The following is a 24848-nucleotide window of genomic DNA, read 5'->3' on the forward strand; positions in this document are numbered from 1 at the left end:
GGTCTCAAACTTCTGGTTTCAAGAGGTCCCCCCACCTCCACCTGCAAAGTGCCGGGATTACAGGCATGAGCCACCACGTGAACTGAATTAATCATTAACTATAATGATTAACTGTAAAAATGACAGCTAATATTTATGGATTTTTCTTTTGTTTATTTATACAAGATACCAGTCAACAAAAAGAAGAAAAAGTATATAAAATGATAAAATGAGTAATGAAAACGTACAAACGTCCCTTTTATACTAAGAAGAAAGAATCTTAAGGGCAGCCAGAGAGAAAGGTCGGGTTACCCACAAAGGGAAGCCCATCAGACTAACAGCAGATCTCTCGGCAGAAACTCTACAAGCCAGAAGAGAGTGGGGGCCAATATTCAACATTCTTAAAGAAAAGAATTTGCAACCCAGAATTTCATATCCAGCCAAACTAAGCTTCATAAGTGAAGGAGAAATAAAATACTTTACAGAAAAGCAAATGCTGAGAGATTTTGTCACCACCAAGCCTGCCCTAAAAGAGCTCCTGAAGGAGGCACTAAACATGGAAAGGCACAACCAGTACCAGTCACTGCAAAATCATGCCAAAATGTAAAGACCATCGAGACTAGGAAGAGACTGCATCAACTAATGAGCAAAATAACCAGCTAACATCATAATGACAGGATCAAATTCACACATAACAATATTAACTTTAAATGTAAATGGACTAAATGCTCCAGTTAAAAGACACAGACTGGCAAATTGGATAAAGAGTCAAGACGCATCACTGTGCTGTATTCAGGAAACCGATCTCACGTGCAGAGACACACATAGGCTCAAAATAAAAGGATGGAGGAAGATCTACCAAGCAAATGGAAAACAAAAAAAGGCAGGGGTTCCAATCCTAGTCTCTGATAAAACAGACTTTAAACCAACAAAGATCAAAAGAGACAAAGAAGGCCATTACATAATGGTAAAGGGATCAATTCAACAAGAAGAGCTAACTATCCTAAATATATATGCACCCAATATAGGAGCACCCAGATTCATAAAGCAAGTCCTGAGTGACCTACAAAGAGACTTAGACTCCCACACAATAATAATGGGAGACTTTAACACCCCACTGTCAACATTAGACAGATCAATGAGATGGAAAGTTAACAAGGATACCCAGGAATTGAACTCAGCTCTGCACCAAGCAGACCTAATAGACATCTACAGAACTCTCCATGCCAAATCAACTGAATATACATTTTTTTCAGCACCACACCACACCTATTCCAAAAGTGACCACATACTTGGAAGTAAAGCTCTCCTCAGCAAATTCAAAAGAACAGAAATTATAACAAACTGTCTCTCAGACCACAGTGCAATCAAACTAGAACTCAGGATTAAGAAACTCACTCAAAACCACTGAACTACATGGAAACTGAACAACCTGTTCCTGAATGACTACTGGGTACATAACGAAATGAAGGCAGAAATAAAGATGTCCTTTGAAACCAATGACAACAAAGACACAACATACCAGAATCTCTGGGACACATTCAAAGCAGTGTGTAGAGGGAAATTTATAGCACTAAATGCCCTCAAGAGAAAGCAGGAAAGATCCAAAATTGACACCCTAACATCACAGTTAAAAGAACTAGAAAAGCAAGAGCAAACACATTCAAAAGCTAGCAGAAGGCAAGAAATAACTAAAATCAGAGCAGAACTGAAGGAAATAGAGACACAAAAAACCCTTCAAATAATTAATGAATCCAGGAGCTGGTTTTTTGAAAGGATCAACAAAATTGATAGACCGCTAGCAAGACTAATAAAGAAAAAAAGAGAGAAGAATCAAATAGATGCAATAAAAAATGATAAAGGGGATATCACCACCAATCCCACAGAAATACAAACTACCATCAGAGAATACTACAAACACCTCTATGCAAATAAACTAGAAAATCTAGAAGAAATGGATAAATCCCTCGACACATACACCCTCCCAAGACTAAACCAGGAAGAAGTTGAATCTCTGAATAGACCAATAACAGGATCTGAAACTGTGGCAATAATCAATAGCTTACCAACCAAAAAGAGTCCAGGACTAGATGGATTCACAGCCGAATTCTACCAGAGGTACAAGGAGGAACTGGCACCATTCCTTCTGAAACTATTCCAATCAATAGAAAAAGAGGGAATCCTCCCTAACTCATTTTATGAGGCCAGCATCACCCTGATACCAAAGCCAGGCAGAGACACAACCGAAAGAGAATTTTAGACCAATATCCCTGATGAACATTGATGCAAAAATCCTCAATAAAATACTGGCAAACCAAATCCAGCAGCACATCAAAAAGCTTATCCACCATGATCAAGTGGGCTTCATCCCTGGGATGCAAGGCTGGTTCAATATACGCAAATCAATGAATGTAATGCAGCATATAAACAGAACCAAAGATAAAAACCACATGATTATCTCAATAGATGCAGAAAAAGCCTTTGACAAAATTCAACAACTTTCATGCTAAAAACTCTCAATAAAGTAGGTATTGATGGGACGTATCTCAAAATAATAAGAGCTATCTATGACAAACCCACAGCCAATATCATACTGAATGGGCAAAAACTGGAAGCATTCCCTTTGAAAACTGGCACAAGACAGGGATGCCCTCTCTCACCACTCCTATACAACATAGTGTTGGAAGTTCTGGCCAGGGCAATTAGGCAGGAGAAGGAAATAAAGGGTATTCAATTAGGAAAAGAGGAAGTCAAATTGTCCCTGTTTGCAGACGACATGATTGTATATCTAGAAAACCCCATGGTCTCAGCCCAAAATCTCCTTAAGCTGATAAGCAACTTCAGCAAAGTCTCAGGATACAAAATCTATGCACAAAAATCACAAACATTCTTATACACCAATAACAGACAAACAGAGAGCCAAATCATGAGTGAACTCCCATTCATAATTGCTTCAAAGAGAATAAAATACTTAGGAATCCAACTTACAAGGGACGTGAAGGACCTCTTCAAGGAGAACTACAAACCACTGCTCAATGAAATAAAAGAGGATACAAACAAATGGAAGAACATTCCATGCTCATGGGTAGAAGAATAAATATCGTGAAAATGGCCATACTGCCCAAGGTAATTTATAGATTCAATGCCATCTCCATGAAGCTACCAATGACTTTCTTCACAGAACTGGAAAAAACTACTTTAAAGTTCATATGGAACCATAAAAGAGCCCACATCGCCAAGTCAATCCTAAGCCAAAAGAACAAAGCTGGAGGCATCACGCTACCTGACTTCAAACTATACTACAAGGCTACAGTAACCAAAACAGCATGGTACTGGTACCAAAACAGAGATATAGATCAATGGAACAGAACAGAGCCCTCAGAAACAATGCCGCATATCTACAACTATCTGATCTTTGACAAACCTGAGAAAAACAAGCAATGCGGAAAGGATTCCCTATTTAATAAATGGTGCTGGGAAAACTGGCTAGCCATATGTAGAAAGCTGAAACTGGATCCCTTCCTTACACCTTATACAAAAATTAATTCAAGATGGATTAAAGACTTAAATGTTAGACCTAAAACCATAAAAACCCTAGAAGAAAACCTAGGCATTACCATTCAGGACATAGGCATGGGCAAGGACTTCATGTCTAAAACACCAAAAGCAATGGCAACAGAAGCCAAAATTGACAAATGGGATCTAATTAAACTAAAGAGCCTCTGCACAGCAAATGAAACTACCATCAGAGTGAACAGGCAACCTACAAAATGGGAGAAAATTTTTGCAACCTACTCATCTGACAAAGGGCTAATATCCAGAATCTACAATGAACTCAAACTAATTTACAAGAAAAAACAACCCCATCAAAAAGTGGGCAAAGGATATGAACAGACACTTCTCAAAAGAAGACATTTATGCAGCCAAAAGACACCTGAAAAAATGCTCATCATCACTGGCCATCAGAGAAATGCAAATCAAAACCACAATGAGATACCATCTCACGCCAGTTAGAATGGCAATCATTCAAAAGTCAGGAAACAACAGGTGCTGGAGAGGATGTGGAGAAATAGGAACACTTTTACACTGTTGCTGGGAGTGTAAACTAGTTCAACCATTGTGGAAGTCAGTGTGGCGATTCCTCAGGGATCTAGAACTAGAAATACCAGCCATACCCTTACTGGGTATATACCCAAAGGACTATAAATCATGCTGCTATAAAGACACATGTACACGTATGTTTATTGCGGCACTATTCACAATAGCAAAGACTTGGAACCAACCCAAATGTCCAACAATGATAGACTGGATTAAGAAAATGTGGCACATATACACCATGGAATACTATACAGCCATAAAAAATGATGAGTTCATGTCCTTTGTAGGGACATGGATGAAATTGGAAATCATCATTCTCAGTAAACTATCGCAAGGACAAAAAACCAAACACCGCATGTTCTCACTCATAGATGGGAATTGAACAATGAGAACACATGGACACAGAAAGGGGAACATCACACTCTGGGGACTGTTGTGGGGTGGGGGTAGGGGGGAGGGATAGCATTAGGAGATATACCTAATGCTAAATGATGAGTTAATGGGTGCATCACACCAGCATGGCACATGTATACATATGTAACTAACCTGCACATTGTGCACATGTACCCTAAAACTTAAAGTATAATAATAAAAAAAGAACCTTAGAATTTGTAAAAATAAATATATATGTATATATCAACATATAAATATACACATGCATATATACATATATGCAGTAAAGTATACATGTTATAAATTTAAGAGTAATTATGAATAGAAATAAGATACACAGCTCCCAAACCAGTGGAGAGTTTTAAACATATAGAAATAAAGAAAATGCTTTTAATCAAAGGCAGAAAAGTAAGGAATAATAAGATTCAGCAGAAATAGAAGAATGTAAGCAGAAGGCACAAAAAACTAAAAAATACCAATTATTAAAAAATATCAAGTGGCTGGGTGCAGTGGCTCATGCCTGTAATCCCAGCACTTTGGGAGGCTGAGGTGGGCAGATCACAAGGTCAAGAGATCGAGACCATCCTGCCCAACATGGTGAAACCCCGTCTCTACTAAAAAATCAAAAACTAGCTGGGTGTGGTGGCATGCACCTGTAGTCCCACCTACTCAGGAGGCTGAGGCAGGAGACAGGAGGCTGAGGCAGCAGAATCACTTGAACCCAGGAGGCGGAAGTTGCAGTGAGCTGAGATCACACCACTGCACTCCAGCCTGGTGACAGAGCAAGATCCCATCTCAATAAATAAATAAATAAATAAAACTATTAATATATCTGTTTAAAAGTAGATATTATTTGGTTTGGATTTTTAACTCACCTTTATGCTACTTCATAAAATCATATAGAAAACAAGCAACAAAGAAGATTTGAAGAGAAAGAAAAAATATGTTTTGCAATAATAATCAAAAGGAAGCTAAAGTGACAACAGTAATAGCAGACAAAATAGAATTTAATGCAAAATCATTGATAAGAATATAGAGGGGACACTACATAATAAGAACAAGAATAATTCATCAAGAAGATATAACAATCATTCATCAATATACAGTGTACCTAACAAAAAGTTTGAGAAATACATATTTTTTTAATTGACATAATTAGAAGGATAAATTTACACATCCAAATGGTTTCGGGATATTTTAACACAGGTCAGTCCAAAATTATAGTTCACAGTTTCTTTGTTTCTTTTCTTTCTTGAGACAGGGTCTCACTTTGTCACCCATACTAGAGTGCAGGGGTGCAGTCATAGCGCACTGCAGCTTCAAATTCCTGGGCTTAAGCAATCCTCCTACCTCCCAAAGAGCTGGTATTATAGGCATAAGCCACTGAAACAATTACAAAATTATCCATTCCCTAGGTCCCAAAGTACTTCTTAAAATATTTTTAAATATCATTTAAATTATATAATTGATCATGATTAAAATATAAATTAATATGAAAAGAGTTTAAACTTGCAAGTTTTTTTAATATACTACTAAATAACTCATGAATTAAAACAAAAGCGCTATAGAAGTTAGGAAAGTTGTAATAGCAGAATGATAATAGCAGTACGTATCAATAGCTACTGGATGAAGCTAATGTGATATTTCAAGAAAAATTATTAACATTTTGACAATTTTTTCCTGCTCACAGACCACAGGCAGGATCAACTTGGTCAATCAGAGTTCCAAGAACATCAAAACTCAAAAGGAAGGAGATGGAACTTCAGTCTCTTTCCCCCTTGTAGCATCCTCACTGGAGTCTCATCCACTCTGAGTCTACTTTCTTTGCTTTAGTCTCCATCCCCAGTAGCCATAAGAATTTTCCTTTTTCATAATGAAAGAGAACTTCCTTTACATCATGTCTTGGATACTATTTACACTTATAATTTATAAGACTCTTTTCATGCCTGTAGTCCCAGCACTTTGACAGCCAAGGCAGAAGGATTGCTTGGGCCCAGGAGTTCAAGACCAGCCTGGGCTGGTGAGACCCTATCTCTACAAAGAAAAAAAAATTATAATTAGCTGGGCATGGTGGCACATACCTGTAATCCAAGCTACTCAAGAGGTTGAAGCAGTAGGATCCCTTGGGCCCAGGAGTTTGAGGTTACAGTAAGCTATAATCATGCCACGGCACTCCAGCGTGGATGACAGAACAAGACCATGTCTCAAAAAATAAAATAACCTTTTCAAAATCATCCAAGGCTCTTTATATGTAATTAGAAAATTAAATAATTTTTCAAAAAACTGTTTTTACCTTTCAACAAAGTTTAGCCATCATAATTGTTCCCTCACTGGAAATTTTAGTTCGATACTCAAGGTTGAAACATGATATTTTTCTACCAATCAGAAGCTATCTACCTTTGAAGCCATAAATCCCCTTGTTCATAAAGGAAGTAACCATGCACTCTGTGATTCGGGAGGTATAAAATATACGTTGGCTCAATATTTTCAAAAATAGTACTCCTATACTTCCAGTTCATGCTCCCAGATGTAAGGAGCTTGGAAGTTGCTGGTCCATGCTAATGACAAGTTAAAAACTGAACAGATTGAAAAATCAACAACTCTTCTTGGATCCATAACAGATGGAGGACACAAGGCAAACGGCTGCCCCCAAATTGGAGAGACAGGTAGACAAATATGGGGAGTCATGGCATACTGAGCAGAGACTCACAAGTAGAAACTGCCATGGGTACCAGTGCCAAAGTAGGAAAACCTGAACTGTAAGTGATAAATTGCCAGAGGCTCAGTGTGAACAGTTTTGAGAGTTAAAAACTCCAGTCATAGGGGAGCTCTCATAGTCTTGTGAGATTTACTTCCATGAGCTCAACCAGGTTCCCACAGTAAATATTAGAGAAAAATCCACCGCCACTCACCACCATGCTTCCAGCAGGGGGAGGAAAAAAAGGAACCATTTTGAAATATATCAAAGCACTGTTTTCCTCTTAATAAGGACTGCCCTCAGAAGAATCTCATTACTCAGAGCCTAACCTACTGGTGTATTACCAGAGTCTAATGGACCTGGGAACAGAAATTCTCAACTCTAGTCAGCTCTAGTCTTCCACCTGGAAGCAGGAAAATATCCAACTCCAGCTCATTCTAGCTATGCTGTTCCATGTAAGAGGGAAAGCAAATGAATTAGAAACACTTGTGACGTTCACAGTCCAGAGGCATAAGCTCACTAAAAGACTGAGACCTAATCACAGGACCACAGAATGCTCTCTCTCCCGCTACACCTCATCACCACATTACCAAAGGCCTATGTACAGCAGTTCTTTTTACCCAGTACATCATGTCCAGCTAACAAGAAAAAATTACAAGGTATATTAAAGGACAAAAAAGCCACAATTTGAAGAACTACAGCAAGCATCAGAACAAGACATGGCAAAGATATTGTAATTATCATACTGGGAATTTAAAACAACTATGATTAATATATTAAAGGTTCTTACAGATTAAGTACACAGTACGAAAGAACAGATGAGCAATGTAAGTAGATAGATGGAAATTCTAGAAAGAACCAAAAAGAAATGCTAAAGACCAAATATACTGTAACAGAAATGAATAATTTCTTTGTTGGGCTTGCTAGAAGACTGGACATGGCTGAGGAAAGAATCTCTGACATTGAGCATATAACAATAGAAACTTTGAAAACTGAAAAGCAAAGATAACAAAGACTGGAAAAAAAAACAGAATATCCAACGACTGTGGGACAACTAAAATAGATGTAACACACATGTAGTAGGAACGCCAGAGGTAAAAGAAAAAGAGAAAAAGAAATATTAAAACAATAATGACTGAGAATTTTCTAAACTTAACGTCAGACACGAACTACAGATCCAGGGAGCTCAGAGCACACCAAGGAGAACAAATGCCAAAAGAAACAAACAAAGAAACAAAGAAACCCTACATCTAGGCCTGTTCCAAGACCGGGTAATTTATAAAGGAAAGAGTTTTAATTGACTCACAGTTCTGCATGGCTGGGGAGGACTCAGGAAACTTATAGTCAAGGTGGAAGAGGAAGCAAACATGTCCTTCTGCACATAATGGCAGGAAGGAGAAGAATGAGTGCCCAGCAAAGGGGGAATCCCCTTATAAAACCATCAGCTCTTGTGAGAGCTGGCTCACTATCACAAGAACCAGATGGGGGAAACCGCCCCATGCTTCATTATCTCCACCTGGTCCCTCCCACAAAACATAAGGATTATGGGAACTACAATTCAAGATGAGATTTGGGTGGGGACACAGACAAACCATATCACATATCCTTTTCAAATTACAGAAAGTCAAAGATCAAGAAAAATCCTGAAAGACAGGGAAAATTAAAAAAGCAATCTTGCCTATATAGAAACAAAGATAAGAATTACATCTGACTTTTCCTCAGAAACCATTTACTATGAGCTAAATATCCCCCAAATTTCATATTTTTGAAATGAGGATTGTTGAAACTTAATCCCCATTCTTGTGGTATTAACAGGTAGAGCCTTTGGGGAAGTGAATAAGTCATGAGGGCAGAGCCATGGATTACAAGTGCCATGTAGTGGGGCACTTACAAAAGGGCTTGAGGGAGTGAGTTGCCTCTCATCTTCTCTTCTGCCATGTGAAGACACAGTATTCATCCCCTTTTGCCTTTTGTCCCTTCTGCCATGCTAGGACACAGCATTCATGCTGCCATCTTGAAGACAGAAACTGGGGCCCTCACCAGACACTGAACTTGCTGGCACCTTGATCTTCAACTTCCCAGCCTCCAGAACTGTGAGAAATAAATTTCTGTTCATAAATTACCCAACGTGTGATATGTTATTGCAGCACAGACTGAGACACCATCCAAGCAAGTAGACACTGGAGTGAAATATTAAAAGTGTTGAGAGAAAATATCATCAACCTAGAATTCTGTAACATACAAAATTATCCTTCAATAGAGAAGGAGAAATAAAGACTCTCAGACAAACAAAAACTGAGGAAACTTTTTGCAGGTAGACCTGCCTTCCAAGAAACGTAAAAAGAAGTTCTTTAGAGAAACGGAAAACAACACAGCTCAGAAATTCATATCTATATTAGGGAAGACCATCAAAGAAGAAAAAAGTGAAGGTAAAGTAAAACATCTTACTTTTTCTTATTCTTAGTTGAACGAACAGGTTAACAGTTTGTTAAAAATACAATATCAACAATGTACTTAGTTATATATGCTTATATCTAATGTGTGTATATACATACACATAAGCATGCAGGTATGTGTATATATAAATCGGGGAGAGGGAGAAATTAGAATTACTTCACCATAAAGTATTTTCATAACTCATAAAGTGATAGAGTGTTATTTGAAAGTGGACTTATATTCATGGTAAATGTATATGATGTATATTGCAAACTCTATAGGAATCACTTTAAAAGTAAAAATATAGTATAAGTGGTGCTGGAACAACTGCACAACTACATGCAGAAAATTTAATCCAGACACAGACTTTATGCCATTCACAAAAGTTAGCTCAAAATAGATCATAAACCTAAATGTCAAATGCAGAAGTAAAACTCCCGGAATATAACATACAAGAAAACTGAGATGACTGTGGGTATGGTGATTAGCCCTTATATACAGCACCAAAGGCATAGTCCATGAAAGAAATAATTGATAAACTTAATTTTATTAAAGTTAAAAACTTCTGCTCTGCAAAAGACAACGTCAAAAGAATGAGAAGACAAGCCAGAGACTGGGATAAAATATTTGCAAAGGACCTATCCAATAGACGATAGTTATCCAAATTATATAAATAATTCAACAATAATAAAACAAATAACCCTATTTTTTTAAATGGGTCAAATACCTTACTAGACACCTCACCAAAGATATACAGATACAAGTAAGCATATTAAAAGATGCCCTACATGTTATGCCATCTGAGAAATGCAAACTGAAAGGACAATGAGATACCACTACTCACCTATTAAAGTGGGTAAAATCCGGAATATTTACAACAGGAAATGTCCATTAGAATGTGCAGCAACAGAAATTCTCACTATTGCTGATGAGAATGCAACAGTGTACACCCACTTCAGAAGACATTTTGGCGATTTCTTACAAAACTAAATATGCTGTTACCATACAATCCAGGAATCATGCTCCTTGGTATTTAACCGAATAAGTTGAAAACTTACGTTCACACAAAACTCTGCATATGAATGTTTATAGTAGCTTGATTCAAAATTGTAGGTACATGAATAAATAAACTGTGGTAGAGCCTAACAATGGAATATCATTCAGAGCTAAAAAGAAATGAGCTCTCCAGCTTTGAAAAGACATTGAAGAACTTTAAATGCATATTAGTATGTTTAAAAAAAAGCCAATGTAAAAAGGCTATGTATTATATTATTGCAACTATATGACATTGCAGAGAAGGCAAAACTATGGAGGCAGAAAAAGACCAGTGGTTGCCAAGGGTTAGAGTGGGGGAAGGGATGAATTGGTGGAGCACAGAGAATTTTTAGGGCGTGAAAATATTCTGTGTGATACTACATTGGTAGATACACAAAATTATATATTTGTCTAAAACCGTAGACTGTAACATACCGAGAGAACCCTAATGTAAACTATAGATTCTGGGTGATGATATATCAATGTAGTTTCATCAATTATAACAAACATATCCCTCTGGTAGAGAATGTTGATAATTGATGAGACTATGCATGCAAGGTGGACAGTGGCAGAGGGTATTTAGGAAATCGCTGCATCTTCTCTTTAATTTTGATATGAACTTAAAACTACTCTTAAAAATAGCCTTAAAAATACTATCCCCAATAGGAACCCATAAATAGTGTTATCAGCTACCAATTGTTAGATAAAGTTATTATAGTAAAATATAAAATATTTCCCTTCTCCTAAGAAACCTAGAGCCTGGATGATGTATTAAGGCCTACCTATAATAAAACAACTCTCCACAAAAGGCAATAAAGTATTAATTGTGTAATGTGGGAATGCAATCAGAGTTAGAGTGGAAAAAGATAATTTCAAGATGAAGTCCTCTGACAACAGGGGGAACTGATGGGGTCTTGAATGGTAGATGAAGCTGTAATAAATAGGAAGGAGGCATTCTGAGGCAGGGTACTAAAGGAAAAGTTAGAAAACAGGCTTATCACTATTCACAATAGCAAAGACATGGAATCAACCTAAATGTCCATAAGTGAGAGACTGGATAAAGGAAATGTGATACATATACACCATGGAATACTATGCAGCCATTTAAAAGGAACGAGATCATGTCCTTTGCAGAAGCATGGATGGAGTTGGAAGATACTATCCTCAGCAAACTAATGCAGGAACAGAAAACCAAACACTGCATTTCTCACTTACAAGTGGGAGCTGAATGATAAGAACACATGGACACATGATGGGGAACAATGCACACTGGGGCCTGTCAAAGGGGGCATGGGAGGAAAGAGAGCATCAGGAGAATAGCTAATGGATTCTGGGCTTAATACCTAGGTGATGGGAGGGATGATCCATGCAGCAAACTACCATAGCACACAGTTACTTATGTAACAAACCTGCACATTCTGCACATGTACACCAGAACTTAGAATAAAAGTTGAAGAAAAAAACTAAGAAAGAGTATAGTTTAGACACTTGGGGAAATGTCTTTGTTTTAAAAAGCGTACTGTAAAAAAATTAAAAATTAAAAAACATTAAAAATAAATAATAATAAAAGAAAACAGGCTTATTGATGGGACAGAGTGGTTCCATGTAATTAAGCTGAGAATGTGGGTTTCTTTGTAAGGAAGTCATGGGAGACATGCCTGAAAAGGCAGGCTGTGACAAAGCTGGCAGTAGGGCAATAGGAGTGGAGGGACTCTAAATGTTTAAAATGTTCCGACTCTGATCTCTAGGCAATAAAAACCTGCCAAAGATTGTAGTGAGGAAAAATGCCATATTTGAAGAACTTCTAGAAAACTCTTTGGAAAGAGCATACAGGTAGAAAAGAGGGTACTTTAAGTGGGAAGAAGGGCTGGTCATGTAAACAAATTATTCAGTTTTATCAGATGAGTCAACTGAGAGAGTCAATGATGTGCCTCAAGACTTCTGGATGATAGAGCAAGGAGTCAATCAAGGCTATTAACCTATTGCCTTGAACATATCTATTAATCTATGTCATTCCTTTCAGGAATTATTTCAGGTGAAATTAAAGTATGTGAAGTTTGTGTTCAAGTCCTACAGTTTACTTTTCCCTCCAAGTGTCACAGTATGTTCTACTCCACCACCATTAACAACTCCAACCTCAGCCCTTTCATCTTACCCCAAATTACACACCTGGAACATTCTTCTCAACCTTCCAAAACCCCTTTCAGGAAAAGGCTCTGAGAAATGGATTTTATATAAAGATACAAATGTCTAATAAAATTTTGATAAATAAACATCTCTCTAAGATGTCTGATTTTAAGATTTAACACAGAGGAATGTTACCCTCATTGCAAATATCGAGACATATTTTGGTAAAGAAAAGTCTTTCTGACGAGCCTGAAAACATAGATACATAGGGGGCCTCCTATTGATAACCATCCTACTTGTGGAAAATTGCTCCAGAAACATATTTACACTCTCTTGTCCTATCATTATGGGAGACAAAGGTGACACTGGAGAAAGCGAGAGGAAAGAGAATAAGGTTTGCAGCCCACAGGGAATGCTGGTGGGTCAAGCTGTGAAAATGACTTGTAAGCATCACAAGTTATTATTGCACCAACACAGAATGGCAATGAATCACTGCACAACAAGCTTCCTGAGTCTCTGGAAATTGTCTCCCCATAAAATAAGGAAGTAATTCTTGTTTTTAAGAGGAAATAGATGCATACAATATTCGGCTTGAAGAAGAGGCCTGCCCTAGAAAAGTCAGGGTTCAGTCTACATACAGATCCATTATTGTGATGGTCAGCAAAGGGAAGTGTCTGGAAGTGTGATTTAGCCATCAAGAAATTACATTTTTGGAACTGCTTTGACTACATATATACTACAGGTCAAATCCCATTATAGGAAATATTATTATGCTAACACCTCTGTATAAACATTTGCCACTTACTTAAACTAGCACACTTTTTTGTGGGTTTATTCTTACCCAAAACAGCCCACTTTTCTTCTGAGCATGCATAACTACATTAGTGTACACTTCTCTTTCACATTGGATACCTAAGGGAATATGATCTGGAAAAATGAACACTCAGTGGAAAAAGGAGGAGTCACAGTTCTCTGCTTCTCGGACCATAAAGAAGTGCTGAGTGTTGAACTCTGTGGTCTGCCTCTTCTGGCACACGTCATGGCTGTAAGAAAATGAGTCAAACTAAAGAATGGACAGAATTAGCATACGCTTGCTAATGCTAATTTCATGATTACCAACAGGCTTTCTGATTCCTGAGCATTTCTACCTTCAGTAAGCTGCTAACTGAAATGCCAGTGAAACTTTACAGCTAACTCTACAGCTAACCCAACTGTCTCCCTCATTTGCTATAATCCCAGCACTGATATCATCTCTTGCTTTCATCCACAACTCCCCACAGCATTTGCACTCCTCTCTTTCCCATACACACCCATTTTATTTGGGGAGTCATGACCCTACACCCCTTAATTATGGGGGCCAGAGCAAGATAGACAGACACCTCTTCCTACCCATACATACCCTTTCTGGGTAGGGAGGGTTATGGGTAGGTGAATGGCTGGAAAACTTCTTTGTATGGGGTTTTCTTTTTCTGAATTAAAAAAAAAAAAGATTTTATTAACAAAAAAAAATTGTCAACTTTCTGGTCAGTGACCTTTAGAAAATTGTAAGGGATACTAGTTTATCAAAATTGTCTATCTCCAGTTTAAAACCGTAACAGTGTCCTTTAACCTAATTCAACAAAACCAAGAAAGTAATAGAGTAACATTTCTTGGCTGAATCAATACTGCATTAAAGAAAGGTGCTATCATTGAAAAGTTATGAATACAAAACAGCTCAATGATGTATTAGTGTCATCGCTCGCTGTCTCTTTCAGTTTGCTTGCATTACCGAATATAAGCAGAAAAGAACCCTTCTTGTGTTTAGATTTGTCAGTGAGATCCTATTTGTATTCCATTCTGCCCTGTATTAAGGTTTTACATCTTCCATTCAAAGCACTGCAGGTACAAAAGATGCAACTCAAATATCAGAACAACTATTTTTTTTTCCTTTTTATTATTATTATTATTATTATTATTATTATACTTTAGGCTCTATGGTACATGTGCGCAACGTGCAGGTAAGTTACATATGTATACATGTGCCATGCTGGTGCGCTGCACCCACCAACTCGTCATCTAGCATTAGGTGTATCTCCCAGTGCTATCCCTCCCCCCTCCCCCCACCCCACAACAGTCCCCGAAGTGTGATGTTCCCCTTCCTGTGTCCATGTGTTCTCATTGTTCAGAACAACTATTGAAGCCCTATTTAGTGTCTGTTAGTGCATTCTTGAAGAGTTCATGTTTTAAAAATCATTTAGTAACTTGTCTCTAAAAGAAGGCAAATTATTACTGCCAAGATCTTCTCTGCTTTGTGATACAGGAAGTCTCAAAGCAATTTTTTCATGGTCATTTAGCACAAACTTCAATATAATTTTCAAAAAATATTAAGCTTTTTAAAGGGTTAATATCTTTGATAAATTAAAAAACACTTACAAATCAACAAGGACAAAACAAGCAGCCAAATAGAAATTATAATATCTTGTGGCAATGCAGGTTTGTTAGAACAGGCATTTTCATCCTTTGCTATTGGGCAGTAAATTAGAAAATTTACTTTCTGGAAAATAATTTGGTAACTTCATATCAAAATCCTTAAAAATATTTTACCCTATGATGAAGCAATTTCACATCTAGGTGTTTACCCAAAGAAGGGGAAAAAATATCAGGCATGGATTTTTAAAAAATGCCAACATGTGATTTCCAAGGGTATTAATTATATCATCTTTAAATTCCTGATAAATTAGACATTACAATTGTAACCAACAATAAGGGACTTTCCAGAGCAGACACTATATCCAACATAACACCTAGCACAAAAGTAAAAATGTAAAAAAATTGTTAACTGATTTAATCCATAAGTGAACATTTATTTGAAAAACCAGTGCTCATAAAAATGAGGCCCACAGTTTGGCAACACCAATATCAGCTTGCTAGAAATACACATTTTGAAACCCTAGCCCAGATCTATTAATTGATAAATTCTGGGGGTGGAGCTTAGGAAACTATATTTTAATAAGCCCTCCAGATGATTCTGATGTACACTAAGATTTGTGAAGCACTGAGCTATAATATTATGCACCCTTCAAAAATTAAAATCTCTCAGCTTCATTCTATCTTTAACATTTTTTCTACATTTATCTCTATCATCAGAGTAAGCTATTTAAAATTCTCCCAACAGCAGAGACTTAGTTCCCCTCTAAGCCCAGATTCCTCTGGAAACCAAGCACGGAAAGAAGCTGAAAGGTAGCAAAACTTTTATTGGGTTGCCCTTCTCAAATTTTATTAAGATCCTTGCCTGGTGTTGTGATTGAAAACGTCCAGAATCTGGAAATAGAACTGTGTTGAAATTCTGGTTGTACTACTTACTAACTTGGAACCTTGAACAAATGAACTTCTTTGAGTTTCCATTTCTTCAACTATGGAATGAGGCTAAAGATACCAATATGTCAGTGTTTTAAAGTGTCAATATATTTAACTCCATGATCACCATGCACACATTAGATCCTCCAGAACTGTTAATCCCCTTTCCTTGGATCAGTGCTGGTTTCTTTAAGATCCCTCATGTATGCTTAGTAAGCAGGGAGTTATGTGAAGACATTTCTCACCATCTTGGGTGTTTGTTACAGTGTTTGACACATGCAAGGCAATTCATAAATACTCAATGATTGATGGATTGACTGGTGTGATGAGTAAGACTGAGGCAGAGTTAGAGAATCCAGTCCTTTGGACCTCACTACACTGTATGGAACCACTTGAGAAAGATGAGAAAAGCTTAAGCCTGTTGCCACTAAAAGAAAAATGCCTGTGAATAGAGTAATCTTCCCACTCCTTACCAGGCACAGTTATCCTCCATTATCTGTGCTTTCCTTCCTATAAATGAGATCAGATCTCTCCAAATAGCTGTCAGGCTGCCTTTAAGGCAGAACATCCCTGGATGATATTTACCAAGCTGTAATAAGAGATAACATACAACTTCCAGATGTCCCTTGTATTGGCAAACGGAAGTGTTGAACATACTCGAAAGATTAAAACTGAAGGAATTCAGTTATTTTCCCCAAAACTGGCAACAGAAATTGAAAAGATAACATCATGAGACCAATTTGAACATGGAATAGAAAAATCTATCAAAATATGGCACTTAATCCTTCTTTGGGAATCTGTTATAAGCCAGAAGTCTTTGTCAAAAGAGACCCTCTCTTTCAACATAATGAACCCTTCACATTGCAACCTAACTCCTACAAAAAGAAACACATGCACACAGTCTTAGGGACTGTATTACATGAAATGAGAACAGATGGACAAAGTTTACTTTATTTCCAATATTGCAGTAGTGCTTGAGGGGGAAAAAGTTAAGACATGTTTCTTGCCATGAAAGCACTTATAAGCAGGCACATAAACACATAAATAAAATAAATAATTATAGGTATATTTATAGAGATTGGATTAGGGTACATCAGGTGCACAGAAAAAAAGAGGTCCCTTTTATTAGTGGTGTCATGGGAGGAAGAAGGCTTAAACAGCCTATCTTGAGATAAATCTCTAAAGATAAGCAGGTCCTCAGAAGCCTTGCTCCTCAAAGTGTGGTCCTTGGACTGCAGCTTGCTAGAATGCAAAACTCAGGCCTCACCCTAGAGCTACTGAATCAGAATTGATTCTTGCATTTTAACACGATCCCCAAAAGATTCATGGGCACATGAATCTTAAACCTTTAATCTGAAACCTCTAAGAAACACTGGTCTAAATAAGTTTTAGAGGAGTGTTAGAGGCAGAAAACTTTCTGCGGTAAGTTGATCAAATAGCATGAGACATCAAGATAGCTAGTGTATGCCAAGAATTAAAAACTGGAGGCCCATAATCCAAATTCAGCCCACATATGTGCTTTATTAGGATTGCACAGTGTTTTAAATATTGAGAAATTTAAAATAAAAATCCAGATTTTCTGATTTTCTTGGAAAAAAAATCAGAAGTTTTGGCCAAACTGGACCCATATTCACATACAAGAACAAAGAACAGGATAGACTGTCAGCTTCAGACAAAGGTGAGCCCACAATTACCTTTCACTCAGCCCTCTTTGCCCATTGTCATTATTACCTTTCTAGTCTCAAACAGACATTTAAGACTGCTATCCTTGGAACTGACTCTGCTTTATGGAAATTTAACAAGGACTGAAGAGAGAGAAACAAGACAGCAGCTAAGGTGTGTTGGGAATGGGCCCCCCCAAAATCTGGCCATAAACTGGCCCCAAAACTGGCCATAAACAAAATCTCTGCAGCACTGTGACATGTTCATGATGGCCATGATGCCCACGCTGGAAGGTTGTGGGTTGACCGGAATAAGGGCAAGGAACACCTGGCCCACCCAGGGTGGAAAACTGCTTAAAGGCGTTCTTAAGCCACAAACAATAGCATGAGCGATCTGTGCCTTAAGGACATGCTCCTGCTGCAGATAACTTGCCAAACCCATCCCTTTATTTTGGCCCATCCCTTTGTTTCCCATAAGGAATACTTTTAGTTAATCTATAATTTATAGAAACAATGCTTATCACTGGCTTGCTGTTAATAAATACGTGGGTAAATCTCTGTTTGAGGCTCTCAGCTCTGAAGGCTGTGAGACCCCTGATTTCCCACTCCACACCTCTATATTTCTGTGTGTGTGTCTTTAATTTGTCTAGCGCCGCTGGGTTAGGGTCTCCCCAACCGAGCTGGTCTCAGCAAAGGCGGAATATGGAGTTGATGGGAAAACTCTGAATATGTCTTTGGCTGTGAAATAAATACTAATAAAAAGTAAGAGGGTGTTAATGTGGGAGAGAGAGGGGAGCAGGGAACATAATTCTGGGGGAAAATAGATGATATCAAGATCACAGAAGGGCTTAGCCCACCTCTTGTTCTGAGGAAGGATAGAATGGTGAGATGTGTTCAGATATAGATAATTGTTCAGGTTCTCACAGGTAAACTAAAGAGTTTCTGTCTGAGAACCTCAATACTCTCCACACAGTTGCAGGCAAGATCATCTGCTGAGAGTAAAGCGGTAGTGACAGGAATTTCAGAAGAGTGGTGAACATTTAGAACAGCAACCCACAGTGGCTAACAGGAACAGGAACTGATCAAAGCTTTAGATGAATTTTCACATGATCTGGGGAGCCCCACTGAAGCTGGGGAGCAGAACAGAGAAATATCAAGCTTCATGAGTATGATGAACTCGGGTCCTTCCCTCCAGATGACCATCACACGAATGAGAAGTGAATGTTTGAACGGGCCAGAGTTTGCAGGCTGAATACAGAAAAAGGTCAGGATGCTAAGAGTGTTAATAAGAGTGGCTGAAATGACCCACCATGAGGTCCTGGCTAAACTACAACTGAAGGAAAACTCTGAGAGTATTAATAAACTTAGAGAAAAAAGAGGAACTAAGGAGACAGAGGTGACAGTAACTCAAGAAGTAGATTTAAAGAGCCAATGAATAGTCACTGGTAGATCCAGGTTTTGAATTTAAGGCCATCTGATCCCAAAATCTATACTCTTTCTTCTATAACTCACCATTTCTATAAGTTACACAAAAATATAAGGACAAATCTCTATTTTTCTGAAATGGCACAAGTAGAGTCTATTTGCCTTGGAATCCCTGGAGAGAATCACTAGGAGGTCATCCATATGTTGTTAAATAAGCAGAGTGCTTTCACTTCTGTTGACTCCTCTGCTTACCCTTGATTTCATATTTCCTCACGCCAGCTGTTTTCTATATCTATTAAAGTCTTCAAATTAAGACAGAAGCAAGGATATTTATGTATTGTCATCTGTAAACCTGCCAGTTCAAAAGAGGACAAATAAACAACTGTTATACAAGTTCCACATGTTTTAAAAGAGGCAGAAGTGTCAACACTAATATTTCTGGCTTCAAATTACCACCTTTGTAATTGTAAAATGCTCTATTGTGCATCCTGCAGATTCATTAAGCTATCATGATGATAATAATAACCATTATTTTTATTCTTAACACTGAAACATTTGAGGCTTTGGCATGTAAATACCAAAAATTACTACCTGATATTAGGTCCACTGGATGACAAAGAATAAATGACTTTAAGTATATACTTAGTCTCATCTTACGGGTAATTATTATTGTCACTAAAACCAATTTATGGTGCTTCTTTTCCAAACAACTCCTTGAAGCTTTATTTTACTTCATTTAGTTTACATAAGTGATTATCAAATGTGATTGTTATCTATATTATTCAGTCAATTACCTAACAATTTAAAACATAGTAAGTGCAGACTTGGGACGAGTATAATTCACAATACTGTAATAGGTTTGAAACACTAACAGGGCAAAACTTTCAGTAAGTACTAAGTTTTTTTTTTAACTCTGCTCTAACAGTTGAGGACAAATGCTTAATCAAAGAAGGCAAGAATGAGCCAAAAAGAAAGAAAGAGTTTAGCAATGGGCAAATACATTCTAGGCTCTATTCACCTCAGAAAGTACATTTCCCCACCTAAAATTGGAGAATGGGAAGATAAAAGTCATTTAGGATTTCACAAACCCATCCTTACTACAATGGTAGAAAGTCTTTTGCCGAAGGCAGTCACAGGCAGTAACAGTTTACAAGTTATTTTCCTTTAAGAAGTCTCAACCATATTAGACAATTGCGTACCATAATAAAAAGAAATAAAAATAGTTAACATTAATGGAATCTATTTGGTTAGTTCTTTATAGTAGAGTAACACCCATCACTGAACTTTAATTACAACTAGTTACATAAAAACATACCAGGACACACTGCAGTTAGTATGTGTCAGCTTTGAGGCAAAAAAAAAAAAAAAAAAAAAAAAAAAAAAAAAAAGCTTCATTCAATAAATACCAATATGGGATAATTGAAACATATTAACAAGGGGTATTAAACAAAATGGACAAAAGAGGGACCTATTCCACACACATATTCTATCTGCCACCTGACAGCTTTGCATCCATAACCTAATGAGAAAGGGGCTGCTAGTCAACACCAAACCAATACTCTACCTTGGACATTCTGGTCCATGAAAGGACTTCAGTGTACTTAAATGTCTTCTGGAATAAAAGTAGATTGAATGGATGAACGTATTGGTCTATGTGTAAGTGTTCTCAGTTTGGCTGTTTAAAAAAAAATTGCAGTTTATTAGAATACATTAAGTTCTTCTTAGCTAATTCTTTTACTGTTTTACTATGTGCTAAATTTTAAAGAGAACTTCTTCAAGTATTCATTTACAATAATTATAATATCTGGACAATATTTTTGTATTAGTCTCAGTTTTCCGTATTTTTTTAATTGAGCCAAATGACTCATATTGCCATTCCTAGACCCTTTGATTTGTATTCATCCAATAAGTAGATCTCTTCATAGCATTGATAAGCAAACTGATTTTGATTTGGATGAGCCTCCTTCTGCTCAAGATGCTGTGTTTGCCATTGTAAAGTTAAAATAGTTATAAAATACAGTTCTTGCATTCAAAGAACTTACAATATCATACCAGTAATAAATTAATAAATTGATTATATAAACAAAGACACAGATGGATGAGGCTTCCACCCATTGCTCCGACTCTATCTTTCACTGTAGCATTATATCTACGCTTTGTGAATACAGGAGTACACATAATTAACCCAAAAAGTTGTGCTAAATTCAAGTCTCTATGACACCATTTACACAGCCAATTCTGCAAGAATACCCTTCTAATTTTTTCCACCTATACCTTTACCCTATGCACTTTTAACACGTCTAACTAGAGAAGTTGCCTCATCAGTGAAGCCAATTTTTATTTACAATAAAAAAATGACTATTTTATCTCCTCTTCCTCCGTGATATCCTATACTGGCTTCTGTCACACACCCAAAGTTTACAGACTCACACATTCCAGGCAACTAATGGAGGTGAGGGACATAGCAAGGTTAAAAGAAATAAGTAAGAGACTCTAGCAAATTGGGGAAAGTACCTAAATAAAGTACTGCCATTAATTTTATTTAATTGTCTGCATGTCAAGCAAGGTACAAATAAAACTTCACCTATGATCCCTTCATTTTGGAATGTATACTCTATCTAACTTTGCTTCATTTACATGAGTATAGCTTTCTCCTCCCCAAAACATAACAGTTCTTGAAGGACAAGACTGTGTCATAATCACCTCTATTTTCCCAACTTCTAACACAGTGCCTAATACATATTAAAAACTACCTGAATATCTGTCGAATGTATGGATGCAGTATTAGTCACTAGAAAGTGCTAGAGCTTTGTCTATATTGTTTGAAGTTTTTATATTTAATCTTGGGGAAAAGATTTTCTGAGGACACACTGTACAATTGTTGATGACAGATACTTTTTACAACTAACTGTCTTAGCCTGTTTTGTATTGCTATAACAAAACATCCAAGACTGTGTAATTTATAATAAAATAAAATTTTTTTGGTTCATGGTTTTGGAGGCTGGGAAGTCCACAATCAAGGGGCACAACTGGGGAAGGCCTTCTTACTGTGTTATTCCATGGCAGAAGGCAGAAGGGCAAAACTGAGCAAGAACAACAGATGGCAAGAGGGGATCACACTTACTTTTATAGGAAACTCACTCCCACAACAATAACATTAGTCCTTTTCATGAGGGTAGATCCTTCATGACCTAAACAGTTCCCACTAGGCCCCACTTCCCAACATACTGCATTTGGAATTAAGTTTTCAAGTCATGAACTTTGGGGAACCCAATCAAACCATAACACTAACTAAGCTGCAACTTTTGTTTTAGGATTCTAATAATAAGTATAGCAAAGTGAACAAAAAAGTGAAGCTGTATCCTTTGCCTTTATAATTGTTTTTAAACGTCACATCCTCCAAATCAAATTTGTTTAAAATACAAAAAAATACAATAAATTAAGAGAAAATCAAGTTCTACATTGGTTCTGTTCATGTTTAGAAGAAATGTTAAAACGAATGAATAGTTGGATAGATAATTTTTTTAAAACAAAGACTTAAAATGTGCTGAGATTTCAGTACCAAAGTTGTATATAAAACAGGGACTATATGCGGCTACTCATTCTTCTTTGTAATAGTAGAGATACTATATTCAACAAAACCAGTCCTTGGAATCCCAACAGAGGTAGATTATCCAGTTTCCTAGGAGGTACTTCCCAAAGTAAGTGACAGTGTGAATGCCAAAGTGATAAACATCACCCTAAAAATCCCATGAAAGGGAAAAGAAAATGTAGAAACTGCCTTTTCAAAAAGTATTATAACAGTGAGAAAATAATGGCAATGAGGAGATCTGATCTAGGGAATCCAAAACCTACCTCTTGCCTTTTGCCTTCATGCTGCCTTGATTATTCCTGGAATTAAGACAGTTTAAATGATAATAGTCCTTCCTCAAAACTCAACCACTTTTGTAAAGATAATGAGACATAACCAGACTAGGAGGAGGAGATGAGCCTGAATGGAGGTCTTGCCTGTATCCATGGCATAGACGAGGTTACTGACAGCAGCAGAAAGGATAAGCCAGCATGTAGGTAAGTGCAGATAATTCCTACCCTCTAGGCCTCCCTGTTACATGGGTGAAAGCCTCATTGGCACCCATGGGAGGCACCCTGCTGAGGTCACTGGGACTCGGGGACATAAGGATGAAAGGAAAAGGGGGATACCATTTTTCCTCTCCCTCTTGTACCCTAGGTATTTGCTGGGAAGAAAAGGGAACTAAGGGATACCTTTTTCCCCGCTTTCCAGATGGGTAACCAGTCATCTTCAGTCTGTATATCTCTTGAATCCATCCTGAATCACTGAGACTCCTTTAAAAAAAAAAAAAAAAGCCCTTCTTTTTCCTTTTTTATCCTCTGTTCTCTTTTCACAGATGAGTGATTGTGTCCCTTTACCACAGAACACTCCCCTTGGATGCATTCCCCCAAATTGGGAAAAGTTCAATTCTCCCAAACCTTAAACTACTTGGCTTAAAATTGAGCTCGGGGGAAGGGAACAGAGAAGCCCGATATGCCAGAAAAAGGGTAAAAGTTCTTGCCAGTCAGACTTCTAGCCACTCTCTCCCTCTGAAAACTGGTAAAAGAAATGGTAAAAATCACTATTTATATCCTCTGTAAAGTTTTAATTAATGGACAAAGGGATTTGTGAGGCTAGTCTTAAGCTGTAGTGAATCTGTTGTACTGTGTGCTAAGAATTTGTCTTTCTGTATCTTTCTATCAGAAAGAGGGGTACGTTAGGAGAGAATGCAGGCCTATGGCCCCATAAGCCCACTGTTTAAGCCAGCCTGGAAAACTGGTCAGTAAAAAACTCTGCTACAGGTCTCTGAAGAAAAAAAATTGGATGAGGTCTCCATCTTGTTTTATGTCCTTGGGAGTTTGCCCTTGTAACCATGTGGCAGTACTTTCTTTTGGTCTATGCCAATTTATAGCGGAGACCTAGGTTCAATCCTGGCTTAGGAAATGAGTACTTTCTGGTTAATATCTGTGTGACTTTCACCATGTGCTGATTCTCTTTCCCTCAATGAACAACCTCTAGCTTCCTTTCTTAAATCTTCCTTTCTTTGAGCTACCTTTAAAGATTCTAGATTTTGTAAAAATTCCTTACCACCTCTTTGAAAATACCTCCTACACTCACACTTAAGTCATAACCTTAGTTGAGACTTGTTGGTTTCACCTGTGAGGTTACTTTTGGTAAAGTCTAAAAGCCAGAAATATTGGCCACTTGGCATGGCTAAAGTCAGGTAATAATGGATTTTAAAGGATTTTTTAAGAGCACTATGGTTAAAAGTTAGCTTAATTAAAAGTGGATATCCAAGATATAGGTAGATCTAAAATGCCTTTATGTCTTTTCTTTTCTTGGATTTTTGTTTTACTAGAAAAAAATGGTTTTTTTTTCTTCTCGGTCAACTGAATTATTTTTCTCCATCTTGTTTGCCACTCTTACTGCACATGAGTGGCCCTAAGATAACTTCTGAGAGCATGGGACTCCTTGGGAAAAAAGAAGTGCCACTGACCCTGTTTTGGAGAAAACTTCTGTTTTTCTTATGGAATCCCAGGAATGAAAAATGGATACATCCCTCTCAAAATCTGTTTTTATCTTCCAGGTATACCTGCTTATTAGGCCCTAG

General features: G+C 37.4%; 1 long non-coding RNA gene across 2 annotated transcripts in view; it reads right to left on the bottom strand.

Annotated features, from left to right (window-relative positions):
- Window positions 1–14731: 14731 nt before the first annotated feature.
- The window catches only part of LOC129058619 (uncharacterized), a 113974-nt gene continuing 103857 nt past the window's right edge, over window positions 14732–24848 (bottom strand). Inside the window, exons 13-14 of one of the 2 annotated variants that reach the window (XR_010139229.1) lie at window positions 20753–20863; window positions 14732–19540 (exon numbers count right to left, since the gene is read on the bottom strand). This is a non-coding gene — a long non-coding RNA (uncharacterized LOC129058619). The remainder of the gene's footprint in view (window positions 19541–20752; window positions 20864–24848) is intronic. The other variant, XR_010139233.1, reaches the window with a different exon arrangement.

The sequence above is a fragment of the Pongo abelii genome, chromosome 2, assembly GCF_028885655.2.
Source record: "Pongo abelii isolate AG06213 chromosome 2, NHGRI_mPonAbe1-v2.0_pri, whole genome shotgun sequence".
Taxonomy (NCBI): domain Eukaryota; kingdom Metazoa; phylum Chordata; class Mammalia; order Primates; family Hominidae; genus Pongo; species Pongo abelii.